Source organism: Boleophthalmus pectinirostris, unplaced genomic scaffold (assembly GCF_026225935.1).
Source record: "Boleophthalmus pectinirostris isolate CB_2022bp ecotype Guang Dong unplaced genomic scaffold, ASM2622593v1 HiC_scaffold_12, whole genome shotgun sequence".
NCBI lineage: Eukaryota > Metazoa > Chordata > Actinopteri > Gobiiformes > Gobiidae > Boleophthalmus > Boleophthalmus pectinirostris.
In genome coordinates, this window is record NW_026571018.1 from 35,601,358 (window position 1) to 35,614,621 (window position 13,264).

A 13,264-nucleotide genomic window follows, 5' to 3' on the forward strand; every position below is an offset into this window, starting at 1 on the left:
ACTCTGACCCCCGCGACCCCCTCTTGAAGACGTCTGCACTAGATTTCTACCTAGTGCATGTTTTTAAGTTTGATGGGGGAAACAGGAGTGTCTGGAGGAAATCCACCCAGACACGGGGAGAACATACAAACTCCACACAGAAAGACCTGGGCATCAAATCTGTGGTTGGATTTTGTAGGATTCTTTTCTATTTTCTCAAAAGTGATCTTTTTCAGAGTTAGACTCGCCCCGCTCTGAGCCTGCGCTCGCTCCACTCTAGCAGCTCTCACTCTGATTGGTCCAAATGCTCCACGCTGTGCACTTTACAGATGCCAGACGGGTGGGAGGCACTAGCTGTAGATCCGTCAGAAGTTGTCAGTTTGCAAAGTAATATTTGGTCATCCTGATTGCTAATCTGTCAGACAACGTCAAGTGTAGTCAAACAGCACTGAGCTCCGAGTTGTCAGGACTTGAAATTCAAGGTTGAGACTTTATAAACAGGTTCTTTACTACAGGTTGTGTAAAGCAATGTGAGAATGATCAATGATATTTTATAAATGTCACCTCCACTTTTATAAATGAGGAAGTAAATATCATTGGTCTCGTCAAGGACACACATGTTCAGGCTTTATTTACATATTTACATTGGACTGACCACACCTTGGACCTGGCATGTTATAAACACTTCACACACATTACACCCCCCATGTGGTACAGGCCTGTATTTAGTTTAAGACAAAAATGTAATGTTTTCTTTTTCTTTTTTTTTGGCTTTTGTTTTTGACTTTTAAACGGTTTCATTCTCAGCACTGGACTGCAACATGGAGGATGTTTCACACCTTCGGAGATGCACAACACCATGTCGGTCCTCCGGGCATTGTCACTGTCCACACTGTTCTAAAAGTTATTCATAAATTAGACATGGAAAGACATTTAGCCTTATGTCGCTTTCAACCAGCAGCTCATGGCCTCACACCACCACCGGCTGCAGACTGCCCACCATCATCTCTGACAGAATTTCCCCACACACATGCCGACGAAGCATTCAAATGTATCGGCGGACATCACGATGGGCTTCCATCAGCCAAGTGTTCTTGTTAATCAAACCAACGGTATATTCTCAGTGAGAAAAACTGGTCATGGGTTTTCTGTTCCTGTGCATGTGCAGAGGAAAATCTGGGGCAAGACCCAGAAAGAGATGTGTGAGCTGGATGAGCCAACAGTTTCAGTTGCTGGCTCAGCGGAGTGAGTAGAGCCACAGCTTATGTGTCCAGTTACGATCAGTTGATTACTGTGGAGCAACAGGCAGAGACATTTCTGCAAAAGGATGTCCTGGGTGAAATGTGTGGGATAATGTTCTCTGGGGAGGCAAAGGCAGCAGTGTGTCTAAGGAATAAGTCTTTTTTTAGGAGGAGGAAGAGAGCTGCCTGTGAGGCTCATGTTCCACTTTGTGTGCCTGTAAATTCTGGTGGGTCATCATCTCAAATTTGCATGTCAATACATGAGCCCACCATTCACAGCTTCTGTCGACTTGGGAGACTGATGATGACATTCAATTCTGCCAGAAACACCTGGCATTGCCCCTGCAGAAAGCCACAGACTTCCTGTCCACTTATCGACATAGCTAAGTGGCATGCCTTCCAAAAACAAACAAACAAACAAACAAACAAAGAGCTTTTCAAATCCAAGTCCCAGTCAGCAGGACACTACGGCTGTGAAGAGAACAGCACAATACATTTTAAAGGTGCACTACGTAACTGTTTGGTTGGGGCTCCGTCATCTGTTTGTTTCTATGGATATACATCATTGCTCTGTGGGAATGTTCCACAGTATGACATTAAACAGCTCTGCCTTACATTCATTCAATTACAGGTGGTTTTATATATTAAAAACATGTAGAAAAACAGGCATTCTGACTGTGAGCGGGGTCGCCTCTCCGCAGATCTGACCTTTGACCTGGTCTGGCTTGGTCTCCATTTGCATTTGAGAGAAGAACTCATCCTGTTCTTACCTACCCATTATTATTTAGAATGGAACTGGACGCGTTTCCTTTTATCCAGTGGTTTTATTAGACAACAGTGCCCTCTTGTGGGTGCGCTTAGTAATGGTGACACTTGTACAGCAGATACCACTGTTTTCTTCCTTTAGAATACACACTCAATTTGTACATAAATAAATTAACCCTTCACAAAGGATAATGTATAAATAAAAAACAGAATGAAGTAGTATCTTGGGACTGAAGTAAAAAATAAGGTCATTAAGCCAGCGTGATATTATAGCAAAGAATAAGCATACGTTAAAGTGTTCGAACAGGCTGAACAGATGAGAAGGCCTGTCCTGATATATTGTTGAAGAAAATATAAATGATAAAGGATAATACTGAAACTGATTCATGCCACTGACCCAAAAACACTACAGCAGTGTTATCCCCAAAGACTATTTTAAATGTACAAGTTACATTACACAAATTCATCACTTTAGTAGTTGGTTTGTATCTATACTGAGCCATAGAAGTGATTTATTCCACCCTCCACAGCTCAAATCTGACCGCAGTACAGAAAGATACGAAAAAGTTCCTCTCTAGTGCAAAGAAAAGTGCAAAAGAAAAAAGAAAAATACAGATTAGCTGTTTTCTTCTTCTTTCTTCTATATGCAGAGAACTCCTGACAGAAAATGTGTTCTTACAGACTGAACAGCTGAATGGTTACTCCCCTGTGTGTGTCCTCATGTCTCTTGAGATGACCCCTTTGGGCAAATGTTTTCTTACAGACTGAACAGCTGAATGGTTTCTCTCCTGTGTGTGTCCTCGTGTGTGTTTGGAGACTAGCTCTTACAGCAAACACTTTCTTACACACTGAACAGCTGAATGGTTTCTCCCCTGTGTGTATCCTAGTATGTGTTTTGAGACTAGCTCTTACAGCAAACATTTTCTTACACACTGAGCAGCTGAATGGTTTCTCCCCTGTGTGTGTCCTCATATGTGTTTTGAGAGTAGAACTATCAGCAAACATTTTCTTACACACTGAACAGCTGAACGGTTTCTCCCCTGTATGTGTCCTCATATGTTTTTTGAGAGTAGAACTGTCAGCAAACACTTTCTGACAACCTGAACAACGGAATGGTTTCTCCCCTGTGTGTGTCCTCATGTGTGTTTTGAGATAAGCGCTTACAGTGAAGACTTTTTTACAGACTGAACAGCTGAATGGTTCCTCTCCTGTGTGAACTCTCCTGTGTATTCCTAGTTTATATTTAGAGCCAAATCTCTCCTTACAAACAGAGCACTTGTATTTCCTGCTTTCAGCTCCTTCGCCAGCTCCTGACATATCTCCAGGGTCTCTTGCCCCTGTGTCTGTGTGTGCAGGTGGACAGCTGAGTGGAGCTCTCCAGTCTTCATCACTGTCAGTGTCAGACGAGTGCTCTGTGTCTCCCTCAGTCTCTGAGCTGTTGTCATCTCCATGTGTGTCCTCTCTGTGGACATGCACCTTTGCTTTGAAGTCCTCTCCCAGTGTGTCCTCTCTGTGGACGTGTGTCTCTGCTTTAACATCCTCTCTCTGCTCAGTTTGTCTTTGTAGAAGCAGTGAGGACTCTTCTGTCTTCACGCTCACAGCACTAAACTCTGAGACAGACCTGAAAAATAGAAGATATATTTGTATATTTCAAACCCAATCTGAATACTTGTCATATGAATAAATGAATGAATAATATGAATGAATAAGAATGAATGAATAACAAAATAAAGAACTGCAGTTTGAAAGTGTCTGAGACTCACACTTGCAGCTGATCTTCCTCCTGTTTGATGTTGTGTTCTTCTTTAATGTGTGGAGTCAGACCAGGGCTCAGAGAGGGGAGCTGGACAGCTGCAGGAGAAAAGAGAATACACACATATTTGTGCCAGGGTTGCTGTGGCAATAATTAACCAATCAGAACACAGACACCACAAAACTCAACTGTTATTTACAAAAACACTAGAAGGTTCCTTTCAAAAGCTACACTTTTTACTGAAACGGTATATTTACATTTACACGTTACAAACGTTTTACAATAATTGTACCTTCATACACAGTAAAGGGAAGAATACTTTAGTCAATATCCAAAGGGATTTGGAGTCATTCAAGTTTTCATAAAATCCCTCAGTCGTCCAGGTGGGATTCATAGCAAAGCAGAAATTCAATTCTGTCAACAGGACAAAAGTTTGTTTGAAACTAACACACACACTTGTTTACAGTTTCTGTTTGTTAGCTCGGCCTATTGAACCGGGGAGGGGGGGACTGTGACTGAGTCATTTTAGCAGAATCATTCAGGCCCCTGATGAGGCTTTTTTATTTTTCATGTAGGTCCGAAGATGAAGTTGTAAACAGGAGAGAGATGACGTTTGAGCCAACCATTTCTGTTTAAAGATGGTGTGAAAGTCCCCATCAGGGGCCTGAATGATTCTGTAAATAAGACTCAGACACAGTCCCCATTTAGCCTGGTCTGTGGAACTGCACTAACAAACAGAAACTATAAACAAGTAATGCTAGGTGTCTTACTTTCAGAGTAGTTTCAATGTAGTTAGTTCCTTCCTGATACATGATATCAGGCAGATATAAGGTAGTGTCCACCAGCGTTTGACCAGAACTAAAGAAGCAGCTTGGCTTAGCTGCAAAACCTTTTCGATCAAAAAAAAAAAAAAAAAAAAAAAGTGTCCAGTTGACAGACTTGTATTTCTCCTGTGCTATAATCATACAGGTTGTTCTGTCGTTATAGTTATGGCGCATTGTTTCTATTAACGCGCGGTTTTCAACATCATAATGTTTTGTTTTTTTTTTTTCCACACTCTTAACACCTATAGGACAGGAATGGGACCCATAAGCCTTACCGGCTCTGACGAGCACGACTCTCGGGTCCAGGAGCCGCTGGAGCCTCTGGTTCTGGTGTTTGGAGCGGCGCAGATCCTCGTCATAGTCCGTCCTCGTGCTCTCCTCAGCAGCCGCACTCAGCCGCTCCTCCACACAACTTCTCCACCTTTGCCCGTTAAACATTTGCACTTGTTTTCGCCAGTGAACCACGACTCTGCTCTACACATACACTGTGTATAGAAACAGCTAACGAACTAGCCGCCGTGTTCCAGACATGTTTCCAAATAGGAAGTTTACTTCTTCTTCTTCTTCTTTTTCTCATGAATTCCGTCAGTCTAGATGCTACGATGCGAAATGCCGCCCCCTACCGTCGTTAAAAGACATTGGGCCTCATTCATAAAACGTTCTTACAAATTTGTACATAAGGCCTTCTTACGAATGTGTTCAAAAATGTTCTTCTGGAAGAACAAACCCTACGAACAGTCAGGACTCGTGAGAACAAAGATTCTACTGTTTTAGAATATTATTTATGTGATAATGCAACAATTTGAATTTCTCCATGATTGTGAGTTATATATTTTCTCAAATTATTTCCTATAAACATGATGAGAATTTTTATAGAGCATGTGTCTATTGGTCTAACAGACTTTATACAGCAGAATATTCAACTGAAATTCAAGGAGGTCCAGTTAGAGAAACTCTCCTCAAGCAGAGGTCCGGGACATTATAATGTCCAATTGTGTTATGATTGTGATGCAAAAGTAGCCTAGTTTAATCAATGTCTGAATGTCTGAACAATAGACTGTCAAATCAATGAAAATACGAGTTAAAAACATTTCAACAAAATGTATTGTTTTAATTTCACATTTCAACATCTGGACCCACAAACAGCAGCTCATCCAGACCAGAACCAGACCTGTGACCAGCCTCCAGGAAAGTGACGTCCTGTTCTTCTTCAACAACCCCTCCATTCCCAAAGATCTGTTTTCTCATTCAGACTGTGATCATGCTGGCCAAATATATAAACAAAACAACTGGACTCAAAATAAACCAGATGGTCCCCATTATAATAACGAAATACAACAATATTTCCAAACAATAAAACAGGTCAAAAACAAAAAGCTATTAAAACATAAAATATCTATAGGAAATACAGGCATTCTGACTGTGAGCGGGGTCATCTCGCCACAGATCTGACTTGTCACCTGGTCTGGTTTGGTCCCCATTTGCATTTGAGAGAAGAACTCAACCTAAATATGCAGGATTTATTTGTGAAACATGTGAGAATCAAAACAAAACTGCAGATCTGTTTGTGATCAGAAAACAGTGGGACCTTTAAACATAAGACAAATAGAGCCTAATGGTGGTTTGGAGTTCTGGTTAACATGTGTTTGAATTACTGTCTATACAGTAATGAACCATTATTATTTAGAATCGAACTTGACGCCTTTCCTTTTATCCAGTGGGTTTATTAGACAACAGTGCCCTCTTGTGGGTGCTCTTGGTAATGTTGACACTTGTACAGCAGATACCACTGTTGGACTGATGATATTAGTTGTTTTGGGTCTTTTTTTTAATTTATTACAAACTCAATTTGTACATTCTCAAAATAAAAAAATAAAGTAATTAAGCAAGTGTGATACTGTAGAAAAGAATAAGCATATGTTAAAGTGTTCGAACAGGCTGAACAGAGGAGTAGACCTGTCCTGATATATTGTTGAAGAAAATGTAAACAATAAAGGATAATACTGAAACTGATTCATGCCACTGACCCAAAAACACTACACCAGTGTTATCCCCAAAGACTGTTTTAAATGTAGAAGTTACATAATACAAAACACAAACTGCAATAAACAAAAAGCAGAATTAATCACTTTAGTAGTTGGTTTGTATCTATAATGAGGCATGAAAGTGATTTATCCAACCCTCCACAGCTCAAAGTACAGAAAAATACCAAAAAGTTCCTGCTCTATATGCAGAGAACTCCTGAAAGAAAACATGTTCTTGTAGGCTGATCAGCTGTGTTGGCAATGATTCCTGGGGATCGAGGATTTAAAGCCGGAACAAAGAGAATGCTTGGCGAATTTCATCAAGGGGAAAGATGTTATTGTCCTTCTTCCTACAGGCTTTGGGAAAAGCTTAATATACCATTTAGCCCTGATAGCGGCGCATTACATATGTCACAACCAAATAGCAGCGATTGATTAAATAATAAAAAGTACCCACCTACCGTCGAGTGAACGAATTCTAAAACAGCAAAGTCAGATGGTTTCTACAAAGTGAAAAAGGCTGATGAATCAGGCTACCAAACTATAGAACACAGCAACACAGTGTCAACACAGTGTTAGACACACCCTGAGGCCTCATCTACCCATCACTAGTTTCTCCCCTGTGTGTGTCTTCGTGTTTTCTGAGATTAGAACTATCAGCAAACACTTTTTTACATACAGAACAGCTGAATGGTTTCTCCCCTGTGTGTGTCCTCATATGTGTTTTGAGACTAGCTCTTACAGTAAACAGTTTCTTACAGACCGAACAGCTGAATGGTTTCTCTCCTGTGTGTGTCCTTGTATGTTTTTTAAGAGTAGAACTATCAGCAAATAATTTCTTACAGATTGAACAGCTGAATGGTTTCTCCCCTGTGTGCTTCCTCATATGTGTCTTGAGATTACATTTTACAGCAAACACTTTCTTACAGACTGAACAGCTGAAGGGTTTCTCCCCTGTGTGTGTCCACATATGTATTTTCAAATGACCCTTTTGGGCAAATGTTTTCTTACAGACTGAACAGCTGAATGGTTTCTCCCCTGTGTGTGTCCACATATGTATTTTGAGATGACCCTTTTGGACAAATGTTTTCTTACAGACTGAACAGCTGAATGGTTTCTCCCCTGTGTGTGTCCTCATATGTGTTTTGAGATAAGTATTTACAGTGAACACTTTTTTACAGACAGAACAGTTGAATTCCTCTCCTGTGTGAACCTTCCTGTGTATTTGTAGTTTATATTTAGAGCCAAATCTCTCTTTACAAATAGAGCACATGTGTTTCCTCCTTTCAGCTCCTACGTCAGTTCCTGACATGTCTCCATTGCTCGCACTGGTCTCTGGGTCTCTTGCCCCTGTGTCTGTGTGTGCAGGTGGACAGCTGAGTGGAGCTCTCCAGTCTTCATCACTGTCAAAGTCAGAAGAGTGCTCTGTGTCTCCCTCAGTCTCTGAGCTGTTGTCATCTCCATGTATGTCCTCTCTGTGGACGTGTGTCTCTGCTTTAACATCCTCTCTCTGCTCAGTTTGTCTTTGTAGAAGCGATGAGGACTCTTCTGTCTTCACGCTCACAGCACTAAACTCTCGGACAGACCTGAAATATAAAAGATACATTTGTATATTTCAAACCCAATCTGAATATTTGTCATAGAAATGAATAAGAATGAATAAAAAAAATAAAGAACTGCAGTTTGAAAGTGTCTGAGACTCACACTTGCAGCTGATCTTCCTCCTGTTTGATGTTGTGTTCTTCTTTAATGTGTGGAGTCAGACCAGGGCTCAGAGAGGGGAGCTGGACAGCTGCAGGAGAAAAGAGAATACACACTTACACATACACGTGCACTCCTGTGACATGAACACTCTGTGAACTTGTGTAGTCGACTTTAAGCCTGATGAATGAACAATGTTGAGAAGTAAGTGAATACATGTACCTGAAAATACATATTCTGAAAACTCATTAGGAGAAACTGTATTCTGGTTGATACTCATTAATTTGGTGATATTTAGAATACAGTTATTTACTAGCTCTTGTAGTGTGTGTGTGTGTGTATGTGCGTGCGTGCGTGCGTGCGTGTGCGTATTTCCTCTTCTGTAACTGGAAATAAATTAATGCATCAAAACAGTGCAACAAAAATAATGACTGTCATGTTTTTACACTAATAGCATTCAGAGTACAGTACTCTGACTGGACCATGTATCAGAATACATCACAAAACATTGGCCTGACCAGCCAGTCCCTTCTACATTCTGTCTGAATCCAGAAGGTCCAGACCATAAAGAAAAAAACTCTGTCCAGCTTGAGACAATCAAATGGTCTGGCTGGTCATACATTTTAATGCAGGTATTTTGTAACTAAATACATTTTCATTGTGCATAAAGGTACAGTTGTTCCAAATCATTTTAACCCCAGTGCTTTGTTGAGGGAAATTTGTGTATCTGAAGGTATATTTATCATGACAACTTTGGCTGCAGTTGTTCAGTGACAAGAAAGTTAAGAAGGTAGGTGAAATTTGAAATTTGACTATGGGCTGCATGTTCAGTCCAAAATGACCTGGTCTTGGGGTGTGTGCGGGAGGTGTATGGGGCACAGGAAATAAATGTGAAAATGGGCTGCTCATCAAAAACATGTATTTTTTTAGAGCTGGGAAAAAAGATACTAATTTACTGCAATTTTGAAATAATGTCTAATTTCACTAAACATGAGACTATTGCTGCTAGAAAATGCACATTAAAAGAAAAACAGCTTTTTTCTCTATAAGTTATTGGTGAGATAAAACCATGCATTTACAATGAAAGTCTATGGGAGAAATCAGCATGGGAAAAACCTTTTTTTGTCTAAAACGGCAATATACCAAAACAAAAAAAGGCAACAAACTCAATCTTCCCACTGGTTGTTCATATGGATGAGCCAGTGACAAGGACATCAGGAAAGGTCACATTTCTGGAGTATATCCCAATATAGCAACAAAACAGATATGGATTTAAGGGCTCATGGAAAATGTGGTAATTCAGAGAACAAAATCTAAAATTCTTACATTTTACACAATTGTATGTAGTTTTCAACAAGAAAACAGCAAATAAAAACAAAAACATTTTTTTAGGCTTTTAATAAAAGTGGGTTGTCAAAATGAGCATTTTATAATAGGAGTCTATGGAGCATTATACAACAAATTGGCTTTATGCAAATACAAACAATGCACCAAAGTCAATCTTCTCACTAATCATGCACACTGATAGGCCAGCCACACTGATAATAGCCAGAGTAAAAAAATATTTATTATTATGAAATTATTGGGTTTTAATCAAAATGACTGCAGGCTGTATATGACAAAAGTGGCATCTAAGGAGTTAATTGTTTTTGGAAACTTACAAAGTAAATATGTCATTTTAAACAGAAACAGTCTATGAAAAAAAAAGATATTTGAAAAACATTATTGTTTGATGATTTTATGGAAGTTTAGAAACTGAAATACACAGTTTGTACGGAATGTGTGCACACGTTTTCAACAAGGCACCGGGATAATGTATAAATGTTGATTTTTACACTAGTATTTTTATTTTTCACTTACAAATTTTGCTTTACAATCACAAATTTCCTTTTACAAGTACAACTTAGTAATTTTACAAGCAAATCTATAAATAAAACTTTCACAAGTTTGGTGTACATGTCTCATAACAATTTGTAAACACAACAGCTGATTTTAACCTGAACAAAACAGTGGGTGGGGCTGGATGGGACCAGGATTGCTGTGGTAATGTCACATTTACACAAACGTTTTAGAATAATTGTACCTTCATACACAGTAAAGGGAAGAATACTTTAGTCAATATCCAAAGCGATCCAAGCTGCTTCTTTAATTCTGGTCAAAAGCTGATGGACACTGCCTTATATCTGCCTGTGAGGAGAAGCTAACTACACTGAAACTACTCTGAAACTAACACACACACTTGTTTACAGTTTCTGTTTGTTAGCTCGGCCTATTGAACTGGGGAGGGGGGGACTGTGACCGAGTCATTTTAGCAGAATCATTCAGGCCCCTGATGGAGGCTTTTTTATTTTTTACGCAGGTTCGAGGATGAAGTTGTAAACAGGAGAGAGAGAATGTCTGAGCTGTCCATTTCTGTTTAAAGATGGTGTGAAAGAGGTGTTTTCACATCTCTTTCCCTCATCAGGATCTTTTCCCCATCAGGGGCCTGAATGATTCTGCAAATAAGACTCAGGCACAGTCCCATTTAGCCTGGTCTGTGGAACTGCACTAACAAACAGAAACTATAAACAAGTAATGCTAGGTGTCTTAGTTTCAGAGTAGTTTCAGTGTAGTTGGTTCCTTTCTTTAGGCAGATAAAAGGCAGTGTCCACCAACAACTTTTGTCCAGTTGACAGACTTGTATTTCTCCTGTGCTATAGCGTTTCTATTAACGCGCGGTTTTCAACATCATAATGTTTTATTTTTGTTTTTTTCCACATTCTTAACACCTATAGGACAGGAATGGGACCCATAAGCCTTACCGGCTCTGACGAGCACGACTCTCGGGTCCAGGAGCCGCTGGAGCCTCTGGTTCTGGTGTTTGGAGCGGCGCAGATCCTCGTCATAGTCCGTCCTCGTGCTCTCCTCAGCAGCCGCACTCAGCCGCTCCTCCACACAACTTCTCCACCTTTGCCCGTTAAACATTTGCACTTGTTTTCGCCAGTGCAGCACGACTCTGCTCTACACATACACTGTGTATAGAAACAGCTAACGAACTAGCCGCCGTGTTCCAGACATGTTTCCAAATAGGAAGTTTACTTCTTCTTCTTCTTCTTCTAATGAATTCCGTCAGACTATATGCTACGATGCAAAATGCTGCCCCCTACCGTCTTTAAAAGACATTGTATTTTCAGATAGAGGTCGGAGAGGCGGAGACAGTTTAGTGAAACTAACCACTTGGTTATTGCCAGACAAAAGTATAGGTTTAATCGAAAAGGTTACAGTTCCCAGGTCAGCTAGCTCCTTGTAGAGCTGCCTCCTCCCTCTACTGTAAGTGCTGCATGACACTAGTGCCTGGCTAACAGTTTCTAGGCTGCCACAGTTGCAGAGGCCACTAGGGTGCTACCGGATTTTAAATAGACAAGCGACCAAACCACATTATCCAAGTCTCCACCTGGTTAAGACACTTCATCTTGACTAATATTCCTATTGACCGATGGTTAACAGGAAAAATAATCCCCGCCATTCTCCCTCCCATTCTTATTGCCATTCATTAGTAAGATGTTGTTTAGAGACACTGTGGCATTCCCGCTTTGCCAATGATAAAATCAGATCTACACATTCTTTCTGAAGTGACTTTTTTAAAAATTCATTTTGTGAAGTTTTAAGACACCATATAGTGACAAATCAAGACACAAAAACACATGCACAAAACACAAAAAATTAACAATACAAACATTGCCACAAAATATAAAAAAATGAGTACAGACTGACACATGCGTTTGTGTGCACATTTTAGACATCTGTAGCACTGTTGGTAAATTAATCATTTATACCAAAACCCATATCAAAAATGTGCATCTCTCCCAACATGCATCAATGCTGAAGAACAATTGGATGTATACAGACAGAACCGTCCCTGGCCAAAATAACCTCGGAACTATCCCTGTCCACTTCGGAACCAGCATGTGACCTCACGGCAGAGCCCGAGAGACCACTGCCATCCTGCATCAAAGATGACACCCAACTGCCACCGGGAAGCACCAAGATTGGCATCGAACCCTTTCCCCAGCCCAAGACAAACTCAAGATCTCAAGTAAAAAGTAATTATGAAATGATCATAGCAGCACCAATTCTATTCTATTCACCAAGTGTGGAGACATGGCTTTATGTATGAATGACTCGTAAGTGTCAGAGTGTTCTACTGTAATATTTTCAGCATAGTCCATATAATTCAGTATGGCAACTTTACTGTACTATACCATCAGAGTTTATCAATCCATTCAGTTAATTATTGTGGTATTTTATTAATCCTATCCTTCATTAGAAAGGTCCCATACAAATCACTTTACTCCCTTCCTCTTCAAAAAAAAGAAGCTAGTAGTGTCCAGTTTTTCACAAAAGATCCCACAGTTCCTTTCAGGGCGTATAAAAGCCTCTCTAGGGGCATTAAGAGCATGATTATGAAGATCAGGAGGCTCTTTGGCCAGCCACCTTTGTAAGGGCATACCACCACCATTCTGACATACCACCACCCCTACAATCCCCCACCCCGACATGCCCCCATTCCGACATTTTTGATGCCGCCATTCCGACACCAATGAACCAGGACTAAACCAGGACTAATCTCTGAGAGAGAGCGAGAACCCCGAGCCGGAATAGCAAGGTGTCCGCTATGTCAAGCCAAACTGTTCACATTTACGTCTATTTTTAATGCTTTAAAACCTTATTTGATGTGTCAAATTGTTATTTGGTGTGCCCTGTGCCATTAGAGCACGCAGAGCTTTACGCACGCTGCTCTGTTGGCATGAGAGGGGCCACACACGCCTAACCTTCCTGCAGTGAGAGCGCAGTGGAGATGCCAAGTTAAGGAGTGCGTAAAAGTCCGCATCTAGTCCGCACAAGGACAAGGAGCTCTGCAGCCGCTTCTTTATAAACTTTTATGAGTTTATAAGGGAACCACGCATTTCTGGGTCCCCGTGTAAGCCGCTCTGTCCT

The 13,264-nt window shown here is 40.6% G+C and overlaps 1 pseudogene; it reads right to left on the bottom strand.

Moving 5' to 3' along the window:
* Positions 1 to 265: 265 nt before the first annotated feature.
* LOC110153984 (zinc finger protein 431-like) lies at positions 266 to 11,383 on the bottom strand (annotated as a pseudogene).
* Positions 11,384 to 13,264: the final 1,881 nt, after the last annotated feature.